The 11,405-nt window shown below is 39.1% G+C and overlaps 1 pseudogene; it reads right to left on the bottom strand.

The window, feature by feature from the left end:
* Positions 1 to 7,655: 7,655 nt before the first annotated feature.
* On the bottom strand, positions 7,656 to 11,132 carry LOC100423441 (olfactory receptor 10J3-like; annotated as a pseudogene).
* Positions 11,133 to 11,405: the final 273 nt, after the last annotated feature.

The following is an 11,405-nucleotide window of genomic DNA, read 5'->3' as shown; positions in this document are numbered from 1 at the left end:
CAACTCCCAAGAAGTGATGCTTCCTCACCCCCACTTCAAGTTCTTTGTATTTTGTTTTTCTTTCCTTTTTATATTCTAAAACTGAGTGTGATCAGTGTGAAGAAGAGTGAGAGCATTAATAAATACAGCTCATAGCAAGCAACGGTTTTAAACACTAGTCTAAGTGTGCTCAAAGAGTAGTGGGAAGGTCTCTTCCAGGGGGTCTATGAGATCAAACTGTTTTCATAATAATACTGATATTATTTACCTTTTTCATTAATTCCCTCATGAGACAGGAGTTTTCCAGAGGTTACGTAACATGTGATATGGCAACAGATTAGATATAGAAGCACACATAATAATCCAGCTATCTTCTATTAAACCAGACATTAAAGAGATTTGCAATAATGCAAAGTAGTGCCACTCTTCTAAATATTTTGTTGTTTTGGTTATTTTTCATAAAAAATGTTATTTATGTTAACACATAATAGGTTCATTGTTATTTTCAAATAAATTAATAGTTTTACAATTTATCAATTTTAATTTCTACTACAGTAAAATAATATAGAATAAAGCTCATAGGGTCCCCAATAATTTTTAAGAGTTGAAAGAGTTCCCGTGATCAGAAAGTTGGTAGTCTTGAAGGTCACCAACCTTCTAAGAGCCAGTCATGGCAGAGTAGCATAAACAGGTAATAAAGCCATCAATAGACATCACTTGGAAAACTGAGTGAATAAAATGATCAATATACTAGGTTTTGGAGAATAATAGTTTAAATTGGATAATGTGTATGAAATTTCTAGCAAAGCACTTAATGCATAGACAATAATTAATGCATAAGTGCTTTCTTTTCTGACTTTGTAACAAGAACCAGCAGGCTCAGGGAGAGAGGTGGAGCAAGATGGCAGAATAGGAAGGACACAAAGTTAACAACTACCTACACAGGAAAACAACACTAAAAATAAGGTGAGCACTCACAATACCTGGTTTTAACTTCATATTGCTGAAAGAAGCACTGAAGAGATAGGAAAACAGCCCTGAATCACCTATGCCACCCCTCCCCAATCCTCACAAGCATCTGTGTGGTGCAGAGAGCATCTCTAGGTGCTGGAGGAAGGAGAACACAATTGTGAAGCATTGAACTCAGTGCTGTTCTGTTGGAGCAGAAGGGAAAACCAGACAAACTCAGGTGACACCCATACACAGAGGGAGCATTTAAACCAGCCCTAGCCAGAAAGGAATTGCCAATCCCAGTGATCTGAAATATAAGTGCCTGCAAACCTCACCACCAAGGGCCAAAGTGCTCTCAGTCACTAAGTAAACTCGAAAGGCAGTACAGATCATAAGGACTGCAACACTCAGGTGAGTCCCAGGGCTGAACTAGGCCCAGAGATAGTGGACTTGTTGTGGGGGGCGGGCATGGAATAGACTGGGACACTAGCTGGGGAAGCCAAGGGAGTGCTGGCATCATTCCTCCCCTAACCCAAGGCTGCACAGTTCATGGCTCCAAGAGACCCCTTTCTTCCACTTAACGAAAGAGGAGGAAAGAGTGAGGTGGACTTTGTCTTGCATCTTGAATACCAGCTCAGCCATGGCAGGATAGGGCACCAGTCAGTCAGAAGGCCCCTGTTCCAGACCCTAGCTCCCAGCCATCATTTCTAGACACACCCCAGTCCAGAAGGAAACCTGTTGCCTTAAAGAAAAGGACCCTGTCCTGCATTCATTGACTGCTAAATGAAGAGCCCTTGAGTCCTGAATAATCAGCAGTGATACCCACGTACTACATTGAGGGCCTTAGAGAGCCCCTGAGACTTGCTGGCTTGAGGTAAAACTCAGCATATTACTAGCTGTGGTGGCTATGGAGCAAAACTCCTTCTGCTTGAGAAAAGCAGAGGGAAAAGTAAAGGGGACTTTTTCTTGCACCTTAGGTACCAACACTGCGACAGGGGGTAAAGCACCAAGTCGAATCTTGGGGGTTCTTGATTCCAGAACTGTACTTTTGGATGGCATTTCTGGACCTGCCCTGGGCCAGAGCAGAGCCCACTGTCCTGAAGGGTGAGTCCCAGGCTAGACAACATTCACCACAAGCTAACTTAAGAGATCTTGGGCCTTAAAGGAATACTGGTGGTAGTCTGGCAGTACTCCTTGTGGCCATGGGTGGTGGTGGCTATGGAAGTGAGGTTCCTCTGCCTTTGGAAAAAGAAGGCAAGAGTGGGAAGGACTGTGTCTTGTCGTTTGAGTGCCAACTCAGCTGCAATATAATAGAATACCAGACAGACTCCGAAGGTTTTTGACTCTAGTCCCTGACTCCTGGATGGCACTTCTGGACCCACCTGGGTCTTGGGGGACCTTGCCACCCTAAAGCAAAGGACACAGGCCTGGCTGCCTTTAACACCTGTTGATTATAGAGCCCCAGGGCCTTGAGTGAACATAGGCAGTAGCCAGGGACTGGCTACAGCAGGCCTTGGGTAAGCCCTGGCACTATGCTGGCTTCAGGTCTGTGCAGTCATAGTGATAGTGGTCACAGGAGTGCCTGTTTCACTACACTCCCAGTTGGAGGTGGCTCAGAAAAGAGAAAGAGACTCTGTATGCTTGGAAGAAAGTAAGGGAAGAGAATAAGAATCTCTGCCGGGTAATCCAGAGAATTCTGATAATCTTATCCAAGACCATCAAGGCAATACCTGTATGAGTCTGCAAGAACCACAGCATTATTGGTCTTAGGGTGACCCCTAAAGCAGAAACAGCTTAAATCACAACATCCAAGTCCTTTCAAATATCTGGAAAGCCTTCTCAAGAAGGATGGTTGCAAATAAGCCCAGACAGTGAAGATTACACTTCAGCATATGGATCATTCTCAAGGATAGACCATATATTAGGTGACAAAACAAGTCTTAAAACATTCAAAAAATTTAAATAATATCAAGCATCTGAAAATATATTGACTGGCTGAATGTATGAAAAAACAAGACCCATTGATCTGTTGCCTACAAAAAACACTTCACCTATAGACACACATAGAATGAAAATAAACAGATGGAAAAAGATATTCCATCCCAATGGAAAACTAAAAAAAGCAGGAGTCACTATACTTATATCAAGCATCTTCTCTGGCCAAAAGGGGATGAAACTAGAAATCAATAATGAGAAATTTTGGAAAATATACAAATACAAGAAAATTAAACAATATGCTCCTGAATGACCAGTGGGTCAATGAAATATTGAAAAGCTCCTTGAAACAAACAATAAAGGAACTGCAACATACCAAAACCTATGGGATACAGCAAAAGTAGTACTAAGAGGGAAGTTTTTAGCTATAAGTGCCTGCACCAAAAAAAAGAGAAAAAATTTCAAAAAAAAAAAAAAAATCTAATGATGATCTTATAGGACTAGAATAGCAAGAGGAAACCAAACCCAAAATTAGTAGAAGAGAAATAATAAAGATTAGAGCAGAAATAAATAAAATTAAAATTAAAAAAACACAAAAGGTCAATGAAATAAAAAGTTGGATTTTTGAAAAGTTAAACAAAATTGACAAACCTTTAGCCAGACTAACAAAGAAAAAATAGAGAAGATCTAAATAAATAAAATCAGAAATGAAAAAGGTGGCATTATAACTGATACTGCAGAAATTCAAAGGATGATTAGTGGCTACTATGAGCAAGTATATGCCAATAAATTGGAAAACCTAGAAGAAATGAACAAATACTTAGATACATACAACCTACAAAGATTGAACCAAGAAGAAATCCAAAACCTGAACAGATAAACAAGTAATGAGATTGACGCCATAATAAAAAGTCTCCAGGAAAGAAAACCTAGGACCTGATGACTTCACTGCTGAATTCTACCAAACATTTAAAGAACTATTACCAATCATACTCAAATTATTCCAAAACGTAGAAGAGGAAGGAATATTTCAAACTCATTCTACAAAGCCAGCATTATTCTGATGCCAAAACCAGACAAAGACACATCAAAGAAGGAAAACTACAGGGCAATATTTTTTATGAATATTGATGCATAAATCCTCAACAAAATAGTAGCAAACTGAATCCAACAATACTTTGGAAAGATCATTCATCATGACCAAGTGGGATTTAATCCTGGGATGCAGGAATGGTTCAACATTTGAAAATCAATCAATGTGATACATTACATCAACAGAATACAGGACAAAAACCGTATGATCATTTCAACTGATGCTTAAAAAAGCATTTGATAAAATCCAACATCCCTTCATGATAAAACCCCTAAAAATCAGGGGCTAGAAGGAACATACCTCAAAGAAATAAAAGCCATATATGACAGACTAACAGCTAGTATCATACTGAATTATACTGGTGGAGTGGGAAAAACTGAAAGCCTTTCCTATAAGATCTGGAACACAACAAGAATGCCCACTTTCATCACTGTTATTCAGTATTGTACCAGAAGTCCTAGCTAGAGCAATCAGACAAGATAAAGAAATAAAGGGCATCCAAATTGGAAAGGAAAAAGCCAAATTATCCCTCTTTGCAGATGCTAAGATCTTATATTTGGAGAAACCTAAAGACTCCACAAGAAAACTATTAGAATTAATAAACAAATTCAGTAAACTTTCAGGATAAAAAATCAACATACAAAAATTAGTAGCATTTCTATATGCCAACAGTCAAAAATGTGAACAAGAATTTTTTTTAAAAATCCCATTTACAATGGCCACACATAAAATCAAATACCTAGGAATGAACTTAACCAAAGATCTCTATAATGAAAACTATAAAACACTGATGAAAGTAATTGAAAAGGACACCAAAAAAAGGAAAAAGATTCCATGTTCACGGGTGGAAGAATCAATATTGTTAAACTATTTATAGTACCCAAAGCTGTCTACAGATTCAATGCAATCCCTATGAAAATACCAATGATATTCTCCACAGAAATAGAAAAACCAATCATAAAATTTATATGGAACCACAAAAGACTCAGAAGAGCCAAAGCTATCCTAAGCAAAAAGAACAAAACAGGAGGAATCACATTACCTGACTTCAAATTATACCACAGAGATATAGCAACCAAAACAGCATACTAGTGTCGTAAAAACAAACACATAGAAGAATTGAACAGAATAGAGAACCCAGAAACCAATCCACACACCTACAATGAACTTATTTTAAACAAGGGACCAAGAACATAAACCAGGGGAAAAGACTGTCTCTTCAATAAATGGTGCTGGGAAAACTGGGTATACATATGCAGAAGGATTAAACTAGACCCTATCGCTCACCGTGCACAAAAATCAAATCAAAATGGATTAAAGAATTAAATCTAGGACCTCAAACCATGAAACTACTGCAAGAAAACATTGGGGAAAATCTCCAGGACATTGTTAACCTGGGCAAAAATATCTTGAGCAATAACCCACAAGCACAGGCAACCAAATCAAAAGTGGACAAATGGGATCACATCAAGTTAAAAAGCTTCTTCATAGTAAAGTATACATTCGACAAAGTGAAGAGACAACCCACAGAATGGAAGACAATATTTTCAAACCACCCACGTGACAAGGGATTAATAAAAAAATATAAGGAGCTCAAACAACTCTATAGGAAAACAATCTAATAATCTGATCAAAAATAGGCAAAAGATTTGAATAGACATTTCTCAAAAGAAGACATACAAATGGCATGCAGACATATGAAAAGGTGCTCAACATCATTGATCATCAGAGAAATGCAGATCAAAACTACAATGAGATATCATCTCACCCCAGTTAAATGGTTTATATCCAAAAGACAAGACAATAGCAAATGCTGGCATGGATGTGGAGAAAAGAGAACAACTACACACAGCTGGTGTGAGTGTAAATTAGCACAACCATTATGGAGAACTTTTTCGAGGTTCTTCAAAAAACTAATAATTGAGCTACCATATGATCCAGCAATACGACTGCTGGATATATACACAAAAGAAAGGAAATCAGTGTATCGAAGAGATTGTACTCCTATGTTTGTGGCAGCACTGTTTGCAATAGCTAAGATTTAGAAGCAACCTAAGTGTCCATCAACACATGAATAGATAAAGAAAATGTGGTACATATACACAATGTAGTACTGTTCAGGCATAAAATTAGAATGCGATCCAGTCATTTGCAACAACAGGAATGGAACATTATGTTAAGAGAAATAAGCCAGGCACAGAAAGACAAACATTGCATATTCTCACTTAGATCTTACTTTAGATCTCACTTGTGGGATCTAAAAATCAAAACAATTGAACTCATGGACATAGAGAGAGACCAGAGGCTGAAAAGGATAGCTGTGGGCTTGAGGGGGAGATGGGGATTGTAAATGGGTACCAAAAATATAGAAAAAATTAATAAGACCTACTATTTGACAGCACGACAGGATGACTATAGTCAATAATAACTGTACCTTTTGAAATAACTTGAACATTCTCTTGAACAGGCCTGAGTTGGGGAAACTGGAGGTATTTCAGCCAATAATAGCATTTAATATCTTACACCTCTTAGACAATCCAGGAATGAATATAGACCCTGGGAAAGGAACTAGGCACCTATTGCCTATTGTCTCCAGTATCCTTTTTCATACCCATAGTTAGAATTGCAGCGTAGGATTCTGCAGGTTGTGCAGTGCACGACAGTGCCACATCCAAAGGAGTATCATTTACAGCTCAAGCATCACAGATTTGTGACAATTTATTAGGCGAGGGCAGTAAAATTATTACAGCAGTTTTCAACAGAAATGTCTAGAGAAGATGCTTTTTTCCCCTAAAATACATACACATGCTCCATAGAACAGTGACAGCCTTGCCTGTACATGGTCTTCTTGAGAAGACCATGATTTTTCTCAAGAAGTTCCTGCTTCATGTTACTCCATTCATTACAAAAAGCAAGTGACAATGATAAGCAAACTAGATCCAAATCCTATCACTACAAATGTCTAGTTTTGTGTGCCTGGGCAGATAAATTCTATCTATATGGGCTTTAGTATTTTCAGGTATAAAATAGGGACAATAACATAATTGTTTCCCAGCTTACTCTATAGGGTTCATTAAGGATCAAGTGACATCCTATGTGTGAAAGTTCCTTATAAATTATAAAGTGATGTACAAACATATAGAACTTTGTTGTCAGTGTGATATTAATTCCTCATCTTTATATCCTATGATAATGGTGGTGCAAAACATGAGGTAGCACTATCGAGGAGAAACAGCATATACTCATGGCTCACCATGGGCTCCATGGGGTGAGGGTGATGCCCACACCACTGAAAGAGGAACTAGTAAACTTATACTAAAGTTTGTGAACAAATAAAGACATAACGCAAAAAGGTGGATCTAAGGGGGAAATTGTATAAAAAACAACTAAATTAACACATTCCATTTTCCCCTCTGAAGGTTCCCTAGCCTCAAAATAGAATAACATATCTGAAGCTTTTTACAAGGTGTCCAACGTGAATCTTCCATTTTTGTGTTATTTGGCAGGAGTAAGAACTGGTGAAACTCACAGGCCCTTTTACCTGGTTTCATGGGAATATGACTACTAATCTGAGAGAAGGCATGTCCTGTGATGACATTCCAGGAGCAGGCCCCATAGGAGGCTCCCTGGATTGTGAAGAATCACAATATTCCTGACTGCCAAAACTTTGGAGAAGTAAGCACACGAAGGGAGGCCATCACAGTCTTGACACACTGAACAGTTTCTTCTTCATGGCTCTGCACAGAGCATCTTTGAGCTCCTGTTCCTCAGGCTGCACATGACAGAGTTCAGCAGGGGAGTGATAATGGTGAAGGTCACAGAGATGAGTCTGTTCTTCCCCAGAAAACTCTGGGACTTAAGCTTCAGGTAGACGATGGAAATACAGCCATAGTGGCTGATGACCACTATGAGGCGGGAGGTGCAGGTGGCAAAGGCCTTCTTCCTACCCTCAGTTGAAGCAATCTTAAGGATGGTGCAGATGATGAGGTCATAGGAGATAAAGATCAGGCCCATATGTAGGACAAGGACACAGACACTGACAATAAAGTTGATGATCTCATTGACAGTGGTGTCTGTGCAGGCCAGATTCAGCAGGGGTGTCACATCACAGAATAAGTGGGAGATGACAAAGGTATCACAAAAGGGCAGGCCAAACAGGGATGTTACTTGGACAGTGGCCATGCCCAGGCCAATCCTCAGTGACCCAGATCTCAGCCAGACACAAGCCTTCTTACCTATGAATACTGTAGGGGGTTGCAGATGGCCACATAGCAATCACATCCCATGGCTATGAGCAGAAAGCAGTTGTTGATGTCAAAAGTCAGATAGAAGAGCTGAGTGACACAGCCTTACATGACAATAAGCTAGTGAGGATTCAAGAGGTGAGAAAGCACATGGGGAATAATGGCCGCCATGCAGCAGGTCTCAGAGATAGACAGCAATGCTCAGGAAGAAGTACATGGGGGTGTGGATGTGATTGTCCAGACGAATAATGGTCACAATAATCACATTGCCAGAGAGAGTTAGCAGGTACAAAGTTAGAAAGACATCAAAGAAGACAAGTCTGTGCTGTCACATGAAGCTGGAGAAACCTTCAAAGAAGAGCTCAGTCACAGCAGTGGACTTTGACCTTGGCACTGAAGAATGTCTAAATCTGAAGGAAACGGACAAAGGAAAAACAGAGGTGAGGCTCCAACTATGTAACAGCTTACACAGTGGTCTAAACAGCAACAGTTTTTTGGATTTCTTGGGTAATGTTCCAGGCACAGGGGTTATCTTTGCTCCTCTACTGATCAAGAGCTCAGCACTCTTGGAAATAAACTAAGAAACTTCTAATGACCTACTGGATTAAGGGCAGAGATCAAAGGGAAGGAAAATTTCAACATAATGTGAACAATGAAATTACGAAAACAGCTATCCTACTTCACCATTAAAGAGGTGGGTCCAGGTCCGAGAGGAAGAAAACGTTGAATGGGCCAGGCACTTCAGTTTCCTCTGTACTTAACCTCCATCTGAATCTTTGATGACACAATAAGGAGGCAGAGATAGTGAAGACTGATAAATATCTGGGGTGATCCATTCATTTCCATCAGTATGAATTGCCAGGAAATACTGCCCTGGGAGGGTCCCAGATCAAGCATTCTTCCCAAATATCTGGAGTCCTGGGCATTACTTTCCTTAGCTCTGCTCCTTTAGATGACTAATGCAAAGCCAGGCTATGGGAGAGACATTCAAACTATCATATTGGCCATGTTTTCAGAAATAGAGGTCAATGTGTTGGTCTTCTTTTCCAGTTGTTACCATAACAAACATTTCTGCAATAGAAAACTTTGTAACATGTCATTTCACACGTAAGTGAGTAACAGGTAGTGAAAAAATGCAAAGTCAAAGGTTATGAGCATCTTCAACTTTGATAGAGTGCCATGTTTCTCTCCATAAAATTTTTACCAAGTGATCTCTCACAAAAAAAATGTGTCAAAATGCAATTTTACATTGTTATGCCTCAAAGAGGAAATAGAGTGTAATGGGAAGCAGTGTGCACTCTGAAGCCACACTGCCCCGAATTTAATTTTGTTTCTGCCAGGTCCTAACTATGTAACTGTGGGCAAGTTATTTAACTTGTCTGTGTCTCAATTGCTTTATCTCTAAAATGGGCTTAATGATAGCACCTTCTTTACAGAGTTATTGTGAGGATTAAATCCATTAATATCTCAAAGTGCTTAGAAAAGTGGCACCTAGTGAATGCTAGATGGTAGGCTGTAAGTGTACATAAAGTCTGAAGCATTCCATCAGCAGAGATATTAAAGAAGGTGTGTTTAACCAGGAAGACTTCCAATGATGATTTTAGAAAGAATTGGAAGGCAAAGACAAAGGGCAATAATTACAACAACTGTGCATGAATACAATCAATTTTATAACCTATTCAATGTGGTTATGCAGTTAATTCTTATATTTCTCAGTGAGATCTGTGACAAAGTTCACAACTGATTCTTAAAGGGAGAAGTACCCCAAAGAAGAGCATTAATTTATTTATTTATTCATCAAATATTTCTTATTCCCATACTATTTGTCAAGGTCTATGAATTCAATGGCTAGTACATTTTAGTTTCCCAGTAATTATTTACTGAGTGAATAAAGAATTGGAAAGAGTCCCTGATGTTAAATAACTCACAATATCAATAGAAGAGAAAGGTAAATGGGAGTAACAATGTAGCGAGCAAGGGGTGCTATGATAGAGCTTAGTGTAGGATGCTATGGAAACATGAAGAAGGGTTCCTGACTCAGTCTTAGGGTCAGAGAATACTATAAAGGAGGTATTATCCAAGATAGTAAAGGAAAAATGAATAAGGCATATGTTGCAGGCAGCATCAAGTAAGAGGGCCCAGCATTTCAAGATCCAGATGAAGCAGCATGAAAATCACTGTAGCTCAGTGGTTACACATGGAGGACCCGGAAACAGAAGGCCTGACGATGAATTCTCATTCCACCTTGGGCAAGGTCTGAACCTGTCTGTAACACAAGGTCCTCCTCTATAAAATGGATAATGTTAGTACTTAACTCATAAGAATATTGTGAGGCTCAAATAAATTAATGCATAAATCATTGAGCTGAGTGACTGACACATAGCAACATCCCAAAAAATGTTGGCCATAATTATCATTATCATGATTAGGGAAGATTATGTCATGTTTAGGGAATAAAAGAGTAGTTCTGAATGGGTGTAGGACTATGTGCTTCATAGCAACGTCAAAGAGGCTGAGTCCTTGGGAACTGCTATAAGGAAGAAAGAGAAACTAAGTTGTGACCCTGGGATTGAAAACCACCTTGGTATGTGGGATTTTCCAAAACACAGATGATGAATTTGATATGTCACCATGTACTTCCTAGTATTGTGTGAGTTGAATGAGCCTATGTTAGCTCTGTGCACTCCATTCACAACCGTATTTAAATGAATCACATCCCTTCTCTGCTTCTTTTACTGCAGACTTCAGAGTCTCCTCTTATCAGGCTACTTGCATACTGGAGCTCTTGGGACTCTCACCAGGGTATTTCCCCAGCTATTCTCGGAATCTTCTGGAGTAGTGTGAATGAGGAATTCACCTGCGCTGCATGAAGCTGACCAAGGAGTTGCACGAGGATTCTTTTCTTTTGACTGCTCCCGGATTAAACCCATCTCCATTTTGTTTTTAACTTTTTAGGCCTGTATACTTGGGAATAGCCTATTGTGGCATCAAATTCCCCTTTCTTTTTAATTAGTAAGTCAGAATATTGTGCTTTAAGTATACTCCATACTCTCTTTTTCTAATACATTATTTTGCAATTTCTCACCGAGACTTACCTGCCTCTTCCTACCAGCTGCAAAGAGATTTTGGTCATTCATTTCCATTGATTTTATATCTTCACAAACTTTGAGGAGTCTACCTGTACATTTTCATAAAGATAAATA

Source organism: Macaca mulatta, chromosome 1 (genome assembly GCF_049350105.2).
Source record: "Macaca mulatta isolate MMU2019108-1 chromosome 1, T2T-MMU8v2.0, whole genome shotgun sequence".
NCBI lineage: Eukaryota > Metazoa > Chordata > Mammalia > Primates > Cercopithecidae > Macaca > Macaca mulatta.
Note: the sequence above shows the minus strand (reverse complement) of the source record. Positions and strands in the feature narration are given on the sequence as shown.